Here is an 18,935-nt window from a genome sequence, read left to right on the forward strand (position 1 = left end):
TGGTTTGCTTATTCATTTATTTATGGTGTGTCTTGATGAAATGTTCCTGATTTGAAATAGCTATCACTGTATCACTGTATCACTGTCATCCTGTTGTTCATCAATTTGCTCTAGTGAGCACTGGTAATGTCTCCATTAATCTTATCCCTGAGATTTTAGCAGCCTCTTCTCTTTTCTTACTCGTCCTTCCAACTCTACAACATTGGAGGTTCTTTCAGGGTCAGGGGAATGAGACCCATCATTGTTGCTGTTTTTCCATATAGAATATGCCACGGGGAGTTTGCCAGACTCTGCCGTGCGGGCAGGTTACTCTCAGTCGCTTAAGAGGCCTTTCAAGAGCTGTTTTATGGTCTCTGGATCTTGACCATTGATGGGATTACACGGCTGCTGGGGGCAGTTTGTTGCTGTGACTGTCTAAACTAATGACAAATGGAAGATATGGGCGGAAGAGGCCCAGTCCCGATCCAAGCAGGCTTGGAGATCTCAGCCCCGAGTCCCACATGCCTGGGTTCCTCTGCCGGTTCCTTCATGCGTGAGGCTTGTCCAAACATGTAGAGAGTGGCCTTGAGCATGGCTGTGGCTGGGTTCTGGAGGTCTTTGGCTGCCGAGGCTCTGCTTGGGGCAGGGAGGGAAAATCAACCTGCCCCCCTCTGAGGGGCCCTGTTGAAGACAGCCAGGCGTGGGCAGGAGATTCTGCGGAATATATATATATATATATATATATATATATGTATATATATATATATATACATATATATATATATATATATATATATATATATATATGAGCCTGACGGGTTCGGGCAGTGTCAGCGTCATCTTCCCTAGACTCAGGCATTCTGTCCGAATCTTGCAAAACATACAGTGATGTCCAGCAGGAATCACGCATGGAGTTCTAGCAGGGATCACACCTAGAGTTCCATGCCGAGGTGCTAAGCTGCACTGTCTAAGGCAAGATGATGTCTAACCCGAACCTGGCTCACCGTCTCACCTTAGAAAATGCGAGGTTCAGCACACTAAGCATGGAATTCTATGTGTGATCCCTGCTAGAACTCTACGCATGAGCATGATTCCCGATGGACATCACCACTGGCTGTTTTGCAAGATTCAGACAGAATGGCATTGGCGGGGAGAAATGGGGGCAGCGTCTGCAGCATTGCCACCCGCCCCACCCATCAACATCAAGGAGATCAACCTGAGGCCGCAGATGTCCCAGATGCTGCCTAGAGACGCAGGCAGGTGCATGCTTGTCAGTGCACAGATCGTTACAACACGCCAATTGACCAAAAGTTTATATTTGGTAGACTGGAAACACTTGTAAAGGCAATTAGAGTCCACCCTAAAAGCCTCTGTCCCTCTCAGAGAGTCCAGCAAGCTACCAAGAGTATCCTGTCCGCACTACAGAGCCTGGCAAGCTACCCGTGGCATACTCGGTATGCCAAAAACAGTAACAATGACGACTCTCATTCCCCTGATCCTGAAAGAGCCCCAGTACTCGATCAGGCTACACTAGCACATGACAGGGACTAATAGAGATGTTACTGGCACCCTCTTGAGCAAATCAATAAACAACAAGATGACAGTGATACAGTGATATATATAATAGGTATATACCCCACATATATGTATATATAAATATATACACACATATGATATATATTTTTTCTCATAAAGATTCCCAATATTCTCAGACTAATATTTTAAAAAGAATTATCTTCTCTTACTGATTCTTAATTTACTCTATTTTCCTCATAAATTATGTCTTCACATATGGGTCTATTTCAAGTCTATTTCAAGGCTTTCACTCAGTTCCATTGATTTATTGTCTATTCTGCTGAATCATGCTATTTTATTTTCTTCTGTTTTATCTATTTGAAATGTCTGTTAAACATATGTTGGGCCTTCTAACACTACAGCTCTATGTTTTAATTGTTCTATTCAGCATTGTGGATAATTCTCTTAGTTTGTTAACATCCTCTTTTGGCAAGAATACTTTGTGGCTAGGTAATTTCATTAAATATTAAATACCTGCTTAATATGTAATTTGAAATTATGTTCTATTCTTGATCACGGTATCACTGTCATCCCGTTGTTCATCGATTTACTCAAGTGGGGACCAATAATGTCTCCATTGTGAGACTTGTTACTGTTTTTGGCATATTGAATATGCCACGGGTAGCTTGCCAGGCTCTTCCAAGCAGGCGAGATACTCTCGGTAGCTTGCCAAGTTCTCCAAGAGGGAAGGAGGAATTGAACCCAGGTCCGCCATGTGCGAGGCAAATGCCCTACTCGCTGTGCTATCGCTCCAGTTCTTGATTCTTGATATTGTATTAATTTTCTTATATCTTTACAATGATGATGATGATGATGATGATGATGATGATGATGATGATGATGATGATGATGATGATGTTTGGTGGGGGCACCCCTGGCTGACTCAGGGCTTACTCCTGGCTCTGTACTCAGGGATCACTCCTTGATTTGCTTGTGACACTAGTTATGGAGCCACGAATCCAACATGTGTCAGCTGTATTCAAGGCAAAAACCCTGCCCCTTGTGATACTACTCCAGCTCTGTTTTCTTATATCTTTAAACACGATTATGTCTCTTTCAGATTGTTTTTATTTACTATGAAGATTTTGTAATATTAGTATTTGATGACTCTCCTTTTAAGGAGAGGAGAGTGTGTTGTTGTTTTATGTTCATTTTTGATGTACCCACTGCCTTTACCACCATATGATAATCTCTCTTTGTACGTGATTCCTTGAGTCTTGCCAGTAATAATCCATTAGCAAAGAACCAGAAGTTACCCCTGAGCATCGCTGAGTGTGGCCCCCAAATAAAATAAAGCAAAACAAAACAAATATTACTCCATCCATACAGAACATAGTTTCCTTCTGCTAGGTATCTTATGCATCTCACTAAATCTGCCTTCTATGTTGCATTAGATCTTCAGTCTGACACTCTCCCAACTGAGCTATTTCAGCCAATTACTGCATGGCATTTTAAATCAGAAGTCTGTGTCAAGTCAGGCTTTCTTATTGGCTTACCATTTTACTCAGAACTTATACAGTCATGAACCTCGTCAATCCTCAGAGAGAGGATAGACTGATAGAGTGATAGCTCTGTGTGACCCTGAAAATAAAATATATGAAATGTTCCAAAGGGAAAAAAATATGGTATGAAAATCACTATATCACTGTATCACTGTATCACTGTCATCATCGATCTACTTGAGTGGATGCCAGTAATGTCTCCTTTCATCCCAGCCCTGAGATTTTAGCAGCCTCTCCTTACTCGTGTTTCCTAACGATTGGAGGCTTCTTTCAGGATCAGGGGAATGAGACCTGTTATTATTGCTGTTTTGGGCATATCAAATATATGCCAAAAACATATATTTGTTTGCTTTAACAGGCTTGCCAGACTCTGCTATGCAGGCAGGATACTCTTGGTAGCTTGCCAGGCACTCCAAGAGGCATATATATTTATTACCCTCTATGATGATGTCACACAGTCCAGGAATATGTTCACTCATATGTGAGGCATGGCCCAAGCATGTGGAAAATGGCCTAGAGCATGACAGTGGTTGGGTAGTGTAGGTCGGCTGCGGGGCTGGGTCCTTTTGGGGTGGGGAGGGCTCTCACCCACCCCCCTCTGGGGTGCCCCAAGTGAATACAGCCTGGTACAGAGTTCGGTGGCAAGGTGTTGGGGGCCTCATTTTATGCTCCCTTCTAGAGAAGCAGCCTTGAGTTCTGGAGGTTGTTCTCATTGGTATGAAAATATGAACATAAAATATCATTGGAAATTTCATTTTGCAGCACATAGAAACCTAAATATTTCATTAGTTAAGAAGTGAGCTAAAGTCTAAAGGTTACAAGGGAAAAATCTCTTTTCTTCCTTGGCACTATATCACAGAATAATAGTGCTAAAAGCACATATATTTTGATTTTTTTTCAGTTACTTTTAACATATTGCCTTGTTCCCCCTTTCCTTTCTGTCAAATAAGAGTATTAAACTTCACCATAGCTACATTTTTGATACTCAGGAAAGTACATTAGCTTAAGTCAGTGATTCACTGGCTATGTACTGAGCAGGTGAACCAGTGAGCTTCCATCCCACTGCTCATCACTAGATGCTCCAGAAACAAAGTCTCATTGTGCACACTGAAAGGCAAATAGACAGCACTTTGTGAATCATGCACTCTTTTAGATCAATGGTCACCGAGATTCAAGGCTTAGCAAAGAAGGAGATAATGAGAGGAAAAAATCAAGGAGAGTTGGATTAGAGTTAATTCATCTTTGTTAAGGATCTTTATTGCAGAAATATTGGCAGCACCAGCCGTGAGATTCTAGCTGAAGATGAAAGTAAGAAACTCCTATTTTCACTCTCCAGGGAGATAGAAAGACTGAAAATGAATTGGACTGGGAATTTAAAAAAGCAAGAAGAACATTCTCATCTGACTGATCAGATTTCTTCAGAAAACTGAATATCTGAGATTTTCAACTTGCTCCTGGAAAGAATTGTATTCATACAGAAATGCAGATTATAGGGTCAGAATGAAATGAAATAAAAAAAGAAAACTTCCTTCCCTTTCATTTCAAAAATTGGGAATATTTCAATGAAGTATTCCCAAACATTGAAGCTCCTATTTTAGTTATTCCCATTATTATATATGTAATTATCATTATTAGGGCTACAATGACAAAAACACTAGATATTCTTCTATCCTAATATGTTAACCCACAACCCACTGTTTTTATTTTATAAGATATGGGTTTAAATTTTCACTCAGTTATAATTTTGTTATCATTAGGAAAATTTTTCATTCCACATATTTGGGTTGACTATTTGATGTACCAAAAGTTAAGTGTGAAGCCCAGTTATCCCAAAATTTCAAGTCATTGTTCAATCAGGTGCTAAACTAATCATCCGCTGCTCCAATAAAATAAATGATTTTTATAGCAATGCCAGTTACCAATAATATGTAACAGTTATTTAGAACACATACACACTTTAACAGAATTTTTACAAGATTTATTTTATTTAAACTCATGCAAACTTGTGAGAAAGATTCTATTTTTATCATGTTTATTTCACAAATGAGAAATCAGAAGCTTAGCAGAGGTCCAGCTAACATCTGAAGCAAAGATTTTCAATTCCCAGAAGAATCAAGAATGCCACATAGCTGGCAGTTAGTTGTGGATGATTATTATACCTGTCTTATCTATCCATCCATCATTTTATTGATATTTTATTTTTACTTTTTTTTTTTAAATTTGGGGGGAGCTACACCCTGGAGTTCAAAGGGCCCACTCCTTGCTTTGCACTCAGTGATCACCTGGTGGAACTCAGGGGACCATGTGTAGTGCCAGGGATTGAATCCAGGTTGGCTGTGTGTATGGCTTTGCTGCCTCTCTGGCCTTCATGGATTATTTTTGTTGGATTATAACTCTAAGTAAGCTCCCTGAAGATATCTTATATCCTACTTCTCCCTCTCGGAGAACCTGGACAGCTTCCAAGAGCCTAGGAAACTCCCTGTGGCGTATTCATATGCCAAAACCATAACAATGATGGGTCTCATTCCCCTGACCCTGAAAGCCTCCAATGTGGCACTGTTGGGTAGGACGAGTAAAGAGAGGCCCCTAAAATCTCAGGGTTAGGACGAATGGAGACATTACTGAGACATTACTGAGACTGCTGGAGAAAATCAATGATAATGATGATGATGATGATATTGTTCTAAGTAGGACTGGAGCGATAGCACAGCGGGTAAGTAAGCCTTGCATGTGGCTGACCCAGTTTTGATTCCTTCGTCCCTCTCAGAGAGGCCAGCAAGCTACTGAGAGTATCCTACCTGCACGGCAGAGCCTGGCAAGCTACCAGTGGCATACTCAATATGCCAAAAACAGTTACAACTCTCATAATGGAAACATTACTGGTGCCCGCTTGAGCAAATCGATGAACAATGACAGTGTTACAATGCATAGTTATAAGTATTTTAGGTTTAATTTTGGATTGTTCTTGTTCCTCCCACAGGGAGCTTAGGTTTATTGATTTACTCCCACTACAGGGATCTTGATACACACCCAATTCCTTCAGGCACTCCCAATCCTCTGTGCTTATCTTTAACCTCTCCTCTTTCCTCTTATTGCTCTCTTTGTTAATATTCCCAAATCAGATCCTGTAGGTTGTAAAGTCAAATTCTTCTAAGGGCTTTGAATTTTGAACATGTAATTGAAATATTGCTTTTCTCTTTGCTTTATATCCTTTGAGTAGTTTATTTTAGTGTAATGTCCTTTTTGTATAGCCACAGGAAGGAAGTTAATGCTATATTTTTATAACACGAGTTATAATTAGTCAATTAACGTTTACTCATGGGCATCCATCATACTTACTTGACTCAAACCTCAGTTACCCTTACTTCCTAACACCTGAAAAGGAGGGTCCCGGCAAGGGACTTGGATGGACCCAGGGCAAGCCATAAGCTACCCAGTCATCGAAAAGGGACAGGCTAAACACCGTAAGAAGTATAGTAAGTTATGAGCACAGCTATGGAACAAACTCTGTCATGACCCCAAAACAAATTAACTTTCCTTGTTTTGTTAGGAAAGACTAACCAGACCTGAGGACTGTAGTCTGGGATATAAATAGTGAAATGTCCCCAAAAGAGTCCCCCTTTAAACTTAACATATCTCTTACTGTGCCCATAAAAATGATAAAATATTATTAAGAAATAAGTTTAATATGATTGTTTAAATGGTTACTGACTAAGGAAAGAAGGCAATACAACCTTAGATGGAATTCTGCCCTTGGGTGGATCTCCTAGCAGGAATCTAGAGTGCCGAGCACTTAGATGCTATTTTGCCCATGAGTAATTCTCTTAGAAGAACTCCCCCTGAAGGAAAGGCTTTACGTCTGTTCATTGTTTATGATAATGTTCTACCATACCTATGTGTAATTGCTACCCCCAATTCTCCATGATTTCCCTGTAACTAATGTGTGAGACCTGAATAAATAGCCACTGATTACCACCAACCCATCTGGTGGCCTCCATCCCTTTGTTCTTCTGTCACTGTTGGCCAGTAGGGGGATGGTGATTGGCCCCAAATGAACAGGGAACCCTCAGGTCACCACAGGAGGACCAGTGATCATCAGCCAGAACAGCAACACTTGCACATAAGTGGATCAATATGGAAAGTATCACGGTTAGTGAAATGAGCCAAAAGAAAGAGACAGACATAGAAAGATCGCACTCATCTGTGGAATATAAAGTAACAGAATGGGACACTAATGCCCAAGAGTAGTAGAGATAAGGACCAGGAGATCTGCCCCAAAGATTGGAAACTGGCTTCACATTCTGGGGGAAAAGGCAGCTGAGATAGAGAAGGGAACATCTCGTAGAGAATGTTGGGAGGACCCACTTGGGCTGAAAGCTGCGTGCCAAAAGTAGACTAGAGACCGAACATGATGGCCACTCAATACCTCTATTGCAAACTACAGCATCCAACAGGAGAGAGAACAAAAGAGAATGCCCTGCCACAGAGGCAGGGTGGGGTGGTGGGGTTGTGGGGGTTTGTGGGAGGGATACTGGGAACATTGGTGGAGGAGAATGGGCACTGGTGGAGGGATGTAAATCAAATGCAAAAATGAAAGTTCATAAGTTTGTAACTGCAACTCACAGTGATTCACTAATAAAAATTTTTAAAAAATTATACTGAAATTTTATCTGTTGTAAAAAGATGTTGCTTTTTTTTCTACTTAAGAATGCAGAGACTACATTTTAAAAATAAGTTAATTCTTTTTAGGGCCTCTTCCAGCAGGGCTTGGTGCTGGATAGAGAGGCATTTTGCTGGGGGCCTGTGGTGCTGTTGGGAATGTGAATTGTGACAAAATCACACCCGGTGGTCTTTGAAAGTGGAGGCTGCACTGTGTTGTTGTTGTTGCTGGGATGTGTGTGTATGTGTGTGTGTGCGCGCATGATTGTGCATGTGTGCGATTGTGCCCATTGGGAGCTCTTAGGGGAGCCTCTTTATTTTGAAGAGAAGCACATCTGTGGCTACAATACTGATCTTCTACAAGTTTAATTACTTTTTTCTCTGCATGATCATGAAAATTTAACCCTTAAAGTTACTTTATTATGTTTGTTTCTTAAATCCTCACAATCATGTGCATACAATCTTCTCACAGACATAGAGTACATGAGAGCAGGAAAGAAAATCATGTTTATCATATTTATACCATCTAGCATAGTGCAAACTCTCTATAAATGTCTTTTTAATGAAAAACAGAGCAATCAATAAATATTACATGAATCCTCCAATTCAGAATTTAGTTTACACTATACCATTCTCCTCTAAGATGCACTTTGTTCTCCGCCCCTCCATTCTTTATTTTTTATTATATCTCTGTGTGAAGGTTGAAAGCAGCTCAATTGCTATGTTAATCATTTCAGTATAAGCAGATCAAAACATCATGCTGTACACCTTAAAGATTTTTCTCTTTCCAATGTTCATTTTGGCACTGTGATTTATAATATTGTTAATAATAGAGTATTAATCATATAATATTTCAATACCATACCCACCACCAGTTTGAGTGTCCCTCCACCATTGTCTTAAGGTCCCCTGATGTTCCTTTGGCAAACTGAGTTATATAGTTTAGATACATTTTGATGTGATTTTATCATCATAAAAATTCAATATTGGAGCTTGAATGACAGGAGAGGGGAGGGGATAGAAATACTAAATATACTCAATATAGACATGCTTTGTCTTCTTTATAAGCTATAGCTTAGCTTATCTGAGAAATATATTTGTCAGACCCTAACATTCTTTGTGAGAAGGTAAAATAGCCATCTTGAGTTAAGTAGCTAAAATACATGCTAAATAATTTGAGATAATCTTATGACAAATTAAAATTGTTCTATAAGCTGCATTTTATTTATTTATTTTTCTTTTTTTTGGGGGGAGGTCACACCTGGTGATGCACAGGGGTCACTCCTGGCTCTGCACTCAGGAATTACCCCTGGCAGTGCTCAGGGGACCATGTGGGATGCTGGGAATTGAACCCGGGTCAGCTGCGTGCAAGGCAAACGCCCTATCCGCTGTGCTATTGCTCCAGCCCCTTAAGTGGCATTTTAAAATTTTTTCTTGGAAATAATAATGATAGACTAGGCTATGAAGATAGGACAAAGAGTTGAGTGCATGCTTTTCAAGCAGGAGGTCTGAGTTTTATTCCCTGCACCATTTGTTTTCCCAAGAGCTATTCAACAGAGCTGGGAGCAGTTCTGGGTATGGTTGAAAAAATGAAAAAGAGGGGCTAGTGCGATAGCACAGCACATAGGGCATTTGCCTTGCACGCAGCCGACCTGGGTTCAATTCCCAGCATCCCATATGGTCCTCCGAGCACAGCCAGGAGTAATTTTTGAGTGCATGAGCCAGGAGTAACCCCTGTGCATTACTGGGTGTGACCCCCCCCCCAAAAAAAAAGCAAAAAAAAATGGAAAAGAATAAAAAAACTAGAAAATATGTTAGACTTCTTAAAATCATCTAATGCCCATTATTGATGTTACATTTAGTTATACAGGGCATCTAATAATATTAAGATCATGAAAGCTCTTCTTTAAACTCAATTTTGAATATTAGTGCTAACAAAGTATGTCTAATATATTTCTATATTTGGTAAAATTGTTAAATTTTTTTTCTTTTTGGGTCACACCCGGCAATGCACAGAGATTACTCCTGGCTCATGCACTCAGGAATTACTGTGTTCAGGGGACCATATGGGATGCTGGGAATCGAACCTGAGTAGGTCACATGCAAGCCAAACACCCTACCTGCTGTGCTATTGCTCCAGCCCCTAAAATAGTTAACTTTTATATTTTATTTTTGATAATCACAATTGTAACCCAGCAGTACCAAAGCCAGGTAGTATGGGCAGCATTTTACGTACATTCTCTCTAGTTCATTGTTCTGAAAGTTAGCCATTATCGTTCCAGTTTTATATATAAAGAAAGTAAGAATTGAAATGAATGGTCATGTGATGTAGTAAGATCTTTCATCTTTACTCTTTCCGGTAGGTCACACTGGTTCACTCTGTGTGACAGGGGAAATGACTTCTTGCTCATCATATTCATCCTGGTAAGACAATCTGAATGCTGACTCTGCAGCCAGGCTGCATATATTGCTCCAATCTGCCTAAATTGGCTACTGTGCAAAACTGAAGTGAAGCCCGAGTAGCTCAATAGAAAATCTATATGTTCCAACAGAATGCCCACAGGGAAGCGGCAGAGCTCTAATTTGGAACAATCAGCACAGCGGAGTGTGTGGCAGGCCTGCTTTGCAGAAATATATGAGCTTCAGTCATTGTCGCTGATAGAAGAACTGAAATTTATTGTAGAAATGAAGCATTTCCCTTAGCATAAGTTATCTATGGACCTGGAATCATCGGCAAAATTTTCTTTTGGGGAATCAGGTTATGTTAATCACTGGCTGAAAGTCATAATTTATACAGAGGGCAGTTTCTGAATTGAGAAAACTAAAATTCAGTCATAAAAGAGGAGCAAATATGTTGCTGAAGGTGGCTGGTCAGGGCTTAAACCATTAGGTTTTGATTCAAGGACCAGGTGCATTTGAGCCAAACAGAGCATTTAAGCATGACTCAGAGAAATAACATATTTTTTCAAAAAAAGAGTTTACTACAGTAGTGTACTTTTTTTTTTCTTTTTGGGTCACACCTAGTGATGCTCAGGGGCTACTTTTGGCTCTGCACTCAGGAATTACTCCTAGTGGTGCTCAGGGGACCATATGGGATTCTGGGATTCGAACCCAGGTTGGTCACGTGCAAGGTAACTTCCCTACCCACTGTGCTATCGTTCCAGCCCCTGGACAAATCAAAGTGCAGGCATAAAACAAACTGTTTCTTAAGGGAGTAATTTTAAGAGAGTCAGAGTATGGGCCTTCCCCAGAGAGTATCACGCCCACACGGCAGAGCCTGGCAAGCTACCGGGGTGGCCTATTGGATATGCCAAAAAACAGTAACAAGAAGTCTCTCAGGTGACCGCTCAAACAAATCGATGAGCAACGAGATTTTTGAGAGGAGTAAGAGTTTGGAGATGGTGGTTTCCCAGAAACCAGGTGCTACAGAGATCCTAACCATAGTTGCCACTTTCTGGGGTCACTTGGCTTTTGTAAAGTGTTATGGCATAGCTAGGTGTGATTTTTTTATACACATATAAAATGAGTGTATAATTAAGTGAGAAACTTTCCATAGATCATTTGATACTCCATTCTTGCATTTTTCTTGGATACTAAGGGTCTTAGATTCTGAGTCTTGGGCCTAATGCTTCTCACCTATTGAAGAGTTCAGTGTCTGTAACACATTACCTCTTTGACAACACGTATTGAGCTTCCCGACACTATACAGGGCTATGAAAGAGACCCATAATCAAAAGTAGAAGAGGGCATGATATTAACTTGTTAAAGAACAGAATACAATAGTTAATAGTCCGTGTATAAGCACGAAGATATTTGTTTGGGGCTGTTATAGTTAAGTCTTGCAATGTCTTCATAAAGGAATATTTTTCTGAGTGGCAAATTGTTTTTATTCCGTCCCCATTTAGGTCAGTCATACACTATTTTATACTGGCCTTTTCTCCTGTTGAAATACAAAGCTTTCATGGGAAAATTGGTCTAAGCCAATAAAACATATTGCTAAAAATGTAGTTTTGTGGCAGAAATGCCTTGCGGGATGATATATGCTTCACCATCCTTAGTTCTATGTTTGCTTCCCTCCCTAACGTGTTGTCTTCCGGTGGTGTGGGTCAGTGTTTGCTGTTCTGGACAGCACTGGTGTATTCCGGGTGTTCGGGAAGACTATAGATGCTACACTAGACCGTGGTACAGTCTCAAGGTTAACCAAATGCAAGAGATTTTGAGGAAATGTATAGGAAATTGGCAAAAATAAATTAATTACATAGCAGCTTAGTTCATGTAAAATGACTCTCACAATGAACTATTCAAAACAAGAGCGCTATTATTTTCTTATCATTTGAATTTACTAGATTTTGTTTTTATTTTGAATACTTTTTATGATTTGCAAATTTAAGGCAGCCATCTTCTTTCTCTGCCATTCCCTTGCTAATTACTCACCTCTCCTCTTTTCTGAAGCATTCTCCTCCCCTGAGGTTCCCACTTGCCTGACTTTTCACTTGATGCTTTCTGCCTCTTTCTCTGAATTTTAATGAGTTTCAGTAACTGTGCCTATTATAAAACATTCAATATTTAGCTAGTTCCATAGTTTCTACTGTGCCAACCCTCTCTGTATCATAGAATTTGGTATTTTAACATAGTGTTTATTGGATGATATGTGTTCATTGTCTTACAATTAGTAGCGCTGAGAGAAATGTTAATACTCAATGCACTATTAGGGTACATATGCCTGACTCAGGAATTGAACTAAAGAAGTCACCAGGCCTCTCTGCGAAATTAATTCCTGCCAGGTAGAAGTCACTGTCATTGGTCACTCAAGTGTGAACCAGAGGGTAAATGTTTCAATGTACTACTTTTGGTTTTATTTTGAACTTATGTCTTCATAATGTTAGTCAACATTATCAAAGTAGTTAAGTACAAAATTAATAAGTCATCATTCAGGATTACATATTTATTACATAAACTTATAAAGAAATTATTCACCACTGTCTTTTATATTACCTATTTGATAACCTATATAGATTACTTAATTAATTATCAAGTACCTAGTAATAACTTTAAATTTGTTATTATTAAATAGGGTTGGAGCAATAGCACAGAGGTTGGGCATTCGCCTTTCATGAGGCCGACCCAAGTTCGATTTCTCCGCCCCTCTCGGAGAGCCCGGCAAGCTACTGAGAGTATCCAGCCCGCATGGCAGAGCCTGGCAAGCTACCCGGGTGTATTGGATATGCCAAAAACAGTAACAATAAGTCTCTCAATGAGAGACGTTACTGGTGCCCGCTTGAACAAATCGATGAGCAATAACAGCATGACAGTGATAATTTTAATTATTTTCTTCCTTCTAAGCACAAGGGTCTGTGTCTTTTAAAGTTCTTGCTATTTATTGTTAACATAATTTTCATTATAAAGTTGAATAGAAGGGAATTTTCCTAATCTGAAAGCTGACACACTTTAAAAACATTCAGGCAATCTGATTACTCTCCTCTAGAGTAAATTTACCTAACAAATTGTTCTATTTAAAAGCATAATTTTTTCCATAGTATATGGTACAATGTGAAACTAATGGCTCTCATGGAATGATGCCTCATAGGTAGCCAAGCCCTAGGTTGAGGCAAACATCAAATTGCAGTAGAACTGCTCTTTGTCCTGTAAATAAAGTCCTCTTCATCACGTAAGTCCACCATTGGCTAATTCTTTATCTTAAGCTACTTTGCTGTTCTTTCCTGGAGTTCCTTATTTCTTTTTTTTTTTCTTTTTGGGTCACACCCAGCGATGCTCAGGGGTCACTCCTGGCTTTGCACTCAGGAACCACTCCTGGTGGTGCTTGGGGGACCATATGGGATGCCGGGGATCGAACCGGGGTCGGCCCGCATGCAAGGCAAACGCCCTACCCACTGTGCTATAGCTTCGGCCCCAGGTCCTTATTTCTTTGTGGGCTCTCAACACGTTAAAAAAAATTATTTTCCCTATAAAACTTATTTAATGTTCTTTAATGTTAACTAGATTTTTTGAGTAAGAAGAGAAGAACGGAGGGAAATTTCTTCTCTTTCCTTAGGTGATGGTTTCTCTCTCTCCAACAGTAACTCTAGGTTCAGTCAGGTGATTTGCTTTGACCAATAGGACACGGGCAAGCACATGATGCTGCCATCACTCAGGGATATTTGGTTGAAAGATGAGAGATCATAGCACATGAATAGAAAGACCAAGATTTCCAGCTATCCAACGTGAGCCCAGTCCACAAAGACACACTAGACAGCTGTATGTGGGGGTCTAGAAGAGAGCAAAAGAAGACTCAGTTTCATGAGAATGAGAGATTGTTAGGAAGTGGTGAGGTGATTTATTACTCAGTCATGGATAACAGATCCATTCACACAGACAGTGTGCTTTTATGACCCGGATTGTGTATAAGTTTATAGCAAGTGATAGAATAAAAAGATGAGGAGCGATAGCAAAGCGGGTAGGGCTTTTGCCTTGCACTTCGTTGAGCTGGGTTTGATTCCTCAGTCCCTCTCGGAGAGCCCAGCAAGCTACCACGAGTATCCCGCCCAAATGGCAGAACCTGGCAAGCATCCGTGATGTATTTGATATGCCAAAAACAGAAACAATAAGTCTCATAATGGAGATGTTACTGGTGCCTGTTCGAGCAAATCAATGAGCAATGGGATGATAGTGATACTGAGTATAGTCTAATTATTATTCTTTATAAGTTATGTTACATTATAACTTTAATAAAAAATTATTCTACCTTTGTGCTTTTGACAGCTGGAAATTAGAGGAAGCTATTAAGTAATGAATTTGATCAATGTCTGACACTTTGGTTGATTGCATTGGGAGCCTATCCACATAATATCACATTATAGAAAATAAAGTAAAATTTAATTGCACTTAAATTTTATTAGTGGAAGATAAGAGAAAGAAAGTAGTGGAGTATTAAGAGAGATAGAGGTATTTGTCTGGTTATATTTTTAAGAAACAAATAATTAAAGAATCAATAATATAACTCACCAGGCCATTTTCTTGTTTGTTAAGAGTTCCCTTTGTGTGTTTATTCCATTGGCAAAAAAAGCATTTTGTGAGGCTAAATATTTATAGCACATGGAATTAATTTACTCACCAAGTAATCATATAACCATTTGTGTTTTTTTTATTAGAATAAACTGCTTTTTAGCTACTATTTCTTCTTAATGCTGAATCTTAAAGTTTTTCAGGACTCATAAAATGAGTATTACTTATGTTTAAGTGATATTTCTTCCCTTATTTCAAAATCCTCATTGTAATATGTTTTGTTATTTCCTAAACAAATAAATCTTGAACCTTCTTGATTCAGACAAGAGGATTAATAAAAATAACTTTTATCACAAAGTATATCTTTAATTAAAATTTGTTATTTGTGAATTTATTTTTGAGGTGTCCCAAAAATCTTTCTCAATATTTATTATACCACAAGTAAATATTAGTCTTAAAAACCAGAATACCCTAATTCTAGACTCAAATGTCTAGCCCCAATAATTCTTACTCAGATGACTTATAAGCAAGTAATTTAACTTCTCTAATTAGCCTTCACCTTAAGACATGAGCTTATTAATATCATCCCTTTTGACTTCAATGGTTTTTTGAAGAACCAAGCAAAATCCTGCATATGAAGGTTTTAATTGGCATTAATTATACCTGGCATTTAATAACAAATAACAATACAACTGAAATCATAACTAAAGTGTTCTTTAAACTATTTTTCTCTGTAGTTTTCAAAATTTGGCACACTATAAAATTAAGAATGTTATTTAGGTACAAACAAAAAATTTAAATCTGCCAACAATAAAGCATGAAGTAATGACATTATAATATGGACTTTTATGCTGTTTTCCAAAGTCACAATAATATTACTAATCTTCTGAAAGTGTTTAATCATTATGTGAACTTTTTCAAGGTGACATTCTACCCCCTTTTGAAGCATTTCAATTATATCTGAATTCCTTGCTAATAATATTCTTTAGCATTTGATAAGAAAGATGTTTATCATTTTGCCTGAGCATCAAATTCTCTTTGAAAACACTTGGAAGAAACTAGAGTATACAGAAAAAATATATTACCGTTATTTGCATACCATCAATCTTATGATTCACTCCAAAATATTATTTGAATCATTTGCATGAAAAAGGATATTTGTCTTTCAAGAATTGATCTCCTCCCTGATGCTATTTATCTTATATAGGATTATGACTTCAAGAGAGAAAAAACAGCAGGAACAGATGAACTCTCTCAAATAAAGATCCTGTTTTCATGCAAATACATCTAATAATTGATACAGAGAAAAAAAGAAAGTCATACACAAAATTTTCTGACAAAATCCAATACAATTTTTTAAGACTGAGAAGGATTTTATGTTTTGACTTAACATCTGAAGTCAGTGGAGTTTTGCATATGTTACTTTGATCTTTAAATTCTATGTGGTCTTAGTGCTGGTGACTTTCAATGAGGCCTCTTATGTTTCTGCAGCGTCAGAAGGGGTATGGGGAATCTTAAGATAACTGTTTTGCTTGGAGTTTCATTTAAAATTGTTTGTTGCATTTGAGGATGGGAATAATAATATGTGTAGTATATATACACACATAAATATATGTGTGCATAGAAATGTGTATAATTGTTTTTATTTATATAAAAACTATACATTGCGAATTTATATAACAATTATATAATTATCTAACAATTATAAAAATATATACATTGATTCCTATTGATGGCTAATCAACTATAACAATACCTGTTATATAGCATATAATGTTACAGTTGATTAGCCATATGTACTAAAGCACATTTCTCTGACAAAATAGACAGTAGTTTTTAATTATTCCAAGAATGGGAATCAATTTTTGTTATCAAATAGCTTTAACCATCCTTTCTACCTGACACATATTATATTTTCATTTAGTCCACCTCTGGATGATGCTTATTGTGTATTAAGAGATTTTGACTCTTTTAAAATAAAAGCTTACCCCACTATTCCCAAAATAACTCAGTAAGCATTTTGAATTGTGTTTTATTACTGCATCTCTGCCCTGTGTGGTTTCTGAAGGGCAACTTGACAGGGTTGATGAATCGGCTTCAAAAACGACTCACTCATGTGCTGCCAAGTCTGGTGGCTGGAAACTCAGCTGGATGGTATACAGGAACCTAATTTACATTCCAGGTGGGTCCCATCATAGGCTATCACAGCTTAGTGCTATTTTCCTGTGAATGTATAAGCCACAAGATGGGAAGGAGAAGACTTGTGCTTTCAGGAATCTTTGCTCTAGCTCATTCCTAGAGGTATCTTGGATCTTATAGTGCACCCGAAACCATGAGGAGGAGCCAGAGCACCCTGTCCTGAGCGTGAAGCCAGTTCTAGCGTTGCTTTTGCAACTGCCTTGTACATTGATGATTCTTCTTTTCTTTCCTAGAAGAGGGAGAGGGAGAGGATACAGTCTGAGTTGTTCCAGTTATCTAAAACAAGAAACAAGCAAAAGACATGAATGGAAGTTAGTAGTCACTTTTCATCTAGAGTGAGAAATTTGGCACAGGAACTTTATTACATTCCCATAGTCTTAGAGCCCAGCTGATACTCAGGGGAAAGGATACAGACTCCATCGATAAATAAGACGGGCAATTCTGGGTACTTCTAATGTACCACAATTTAGGCTTTCTGCTTATTAAAATATTACATATGGTCTGTAGCATTGCACTGTACCACTATCGTCCCCTTGTCCATCGATTTGCAAGAGCAGGCACCTGTAACGTCTCCATTGTGAGACTTGTTACTGCTTTTGGCATATTGAATACTCCACGGGGATCTTGCCCGTGGCTCTGCCTTGCAGGCGGGATACTCTTGGTAGCTTGCCAGACTCTCCGAGAAGGAAGAAAGAATTGAACCCAGGTCGGCCATGTGCAAGACATACGCCCAAAAAGTAACCAATAAAATTTTATCAATTTGATATTTGTAAAACTAAAAATTTCCTAATTTTGCTTTTTTGTTCTTTTTGTTTAACCTAAATGCATTTATACTTTTTCTTAAAACACTTTTTTCTTTTCAAGTAAGTTACACTGGTTTGTTTGTAGATAAATGCTTGTATGCTTTAGGGTACAGTGTTCTGGGGATATATGTATTATAGGGGTACCCCATGCTTATGATCAGAGTGCTAATCTTTTTTCCTTTGTGCATAGTTGGTGAGAGTCCTTATCATTCCCTTGGTATACCATTTTAATCAGTATAATGCCTTAAGGGAAACTAAAAGTGAAGGCAAAGTAAGAATATTGGGTTCAATATTGAATGGAATGACGTTATTTCCTAAATGTGACTGAGTTCATAAAATGGTAAATTTTTAATTTGCATAAGTTACTGATTATACAGTGGCACCATTTCAGAAGATTGGAGCACTGGAAATATGAGTGTTATTTTGGGATAAAGGCTAACGTTTCCACAACATTCCTATTCTCTTTTTAGGTTTTCACCTACTTGGGGCCTCTTACACAATACATCTTCCTGTTAGCTCAGACTGAATATGAAGTTTGTAAACGTATTCCTTTTCTTTTAGTTTGTCTCAGATGTTTGGAGGTTGCCACATGCATATTTAAGTTTCTACCTTGGCATAAGCTTATGTATATTTAATAAATGGAGGTAGATGAAGATAAACTCGGTATCTATGAAAATGAGGATGATGCTCTGAACTCTTAAGTTCAGACATCAACACAATAATGTCTTTCCTCAGAAATAGAAACAACCAGCCAAGTCAGTCCTGTAAATATTATTATCTCCAATTATACCAAATTAAAAGCACATTTGTGACCATGATAAATTTTTATTTATTTACTTATGTGGTCTTATGGACTGGAGCAATAGCACAGCGGGTAGGGTGTTTGCCTTGCATGTGGCTGACCTGGGTTTCATTCCTCCATCCCCCTCGGAGAGCCCGGCAAGCTACCATGAGTATCCCGTCCACACGGCAGAGCCTGACAAGCTACCCATGGCATATTCTATATGCCAAAAACAAGTCTCACAATGGAGACATTACTGGTTCCAGCAAATCGACGAACAATGGGATGACAGTGCTACAATGCTACAGTTGTTCTTATATTTACTTTCATGATAAATAATGAAATATGCAGGAGCAGTAAGTTGATGTGCAATTGTCTCTGTAAATCTCACAAAGTCATTGAATTTTTGAATTGTAAATGTGATCTATATATAGG

The 18,935-nt window shown here is 38.5% G+C and overlaps 1 non-coding gene across 1 annotated transcript; it reads left to right on the forward strand.

Moving 5' to 3' along the window:
- Positions 1-16,973: 16,973 nt before the first annotated feature.
- Positions 16,974-17,183, forward strand: LOC129406729 (small nucleolar RNA U3). The gene has a single exon (XR_008631190.1). It is a non-coding gene; the product is annotated as a small nucleolar RNA U3 (small nucleolar RNA).
- The last annotated feature ends 1,752 nt before the right edge of the window (positions 17,184-18,935 follow it).

Source organism: Sorex araneus, chromosome 7 (genome assembly GCF_027595985.1).
Source record: "Sorex araneus isolate mSorAra2 chromosome 7, mSorAra2.pri, whole genome shotgun sequence".
In the NCBI taxonomy this organism is placed as follows: domain Eukaryota; kingdom Metazoa; phylum Chordata; class Mammalia; order Eulipotyphla; family Soricidae; genus Sorex; species Sorex araneus.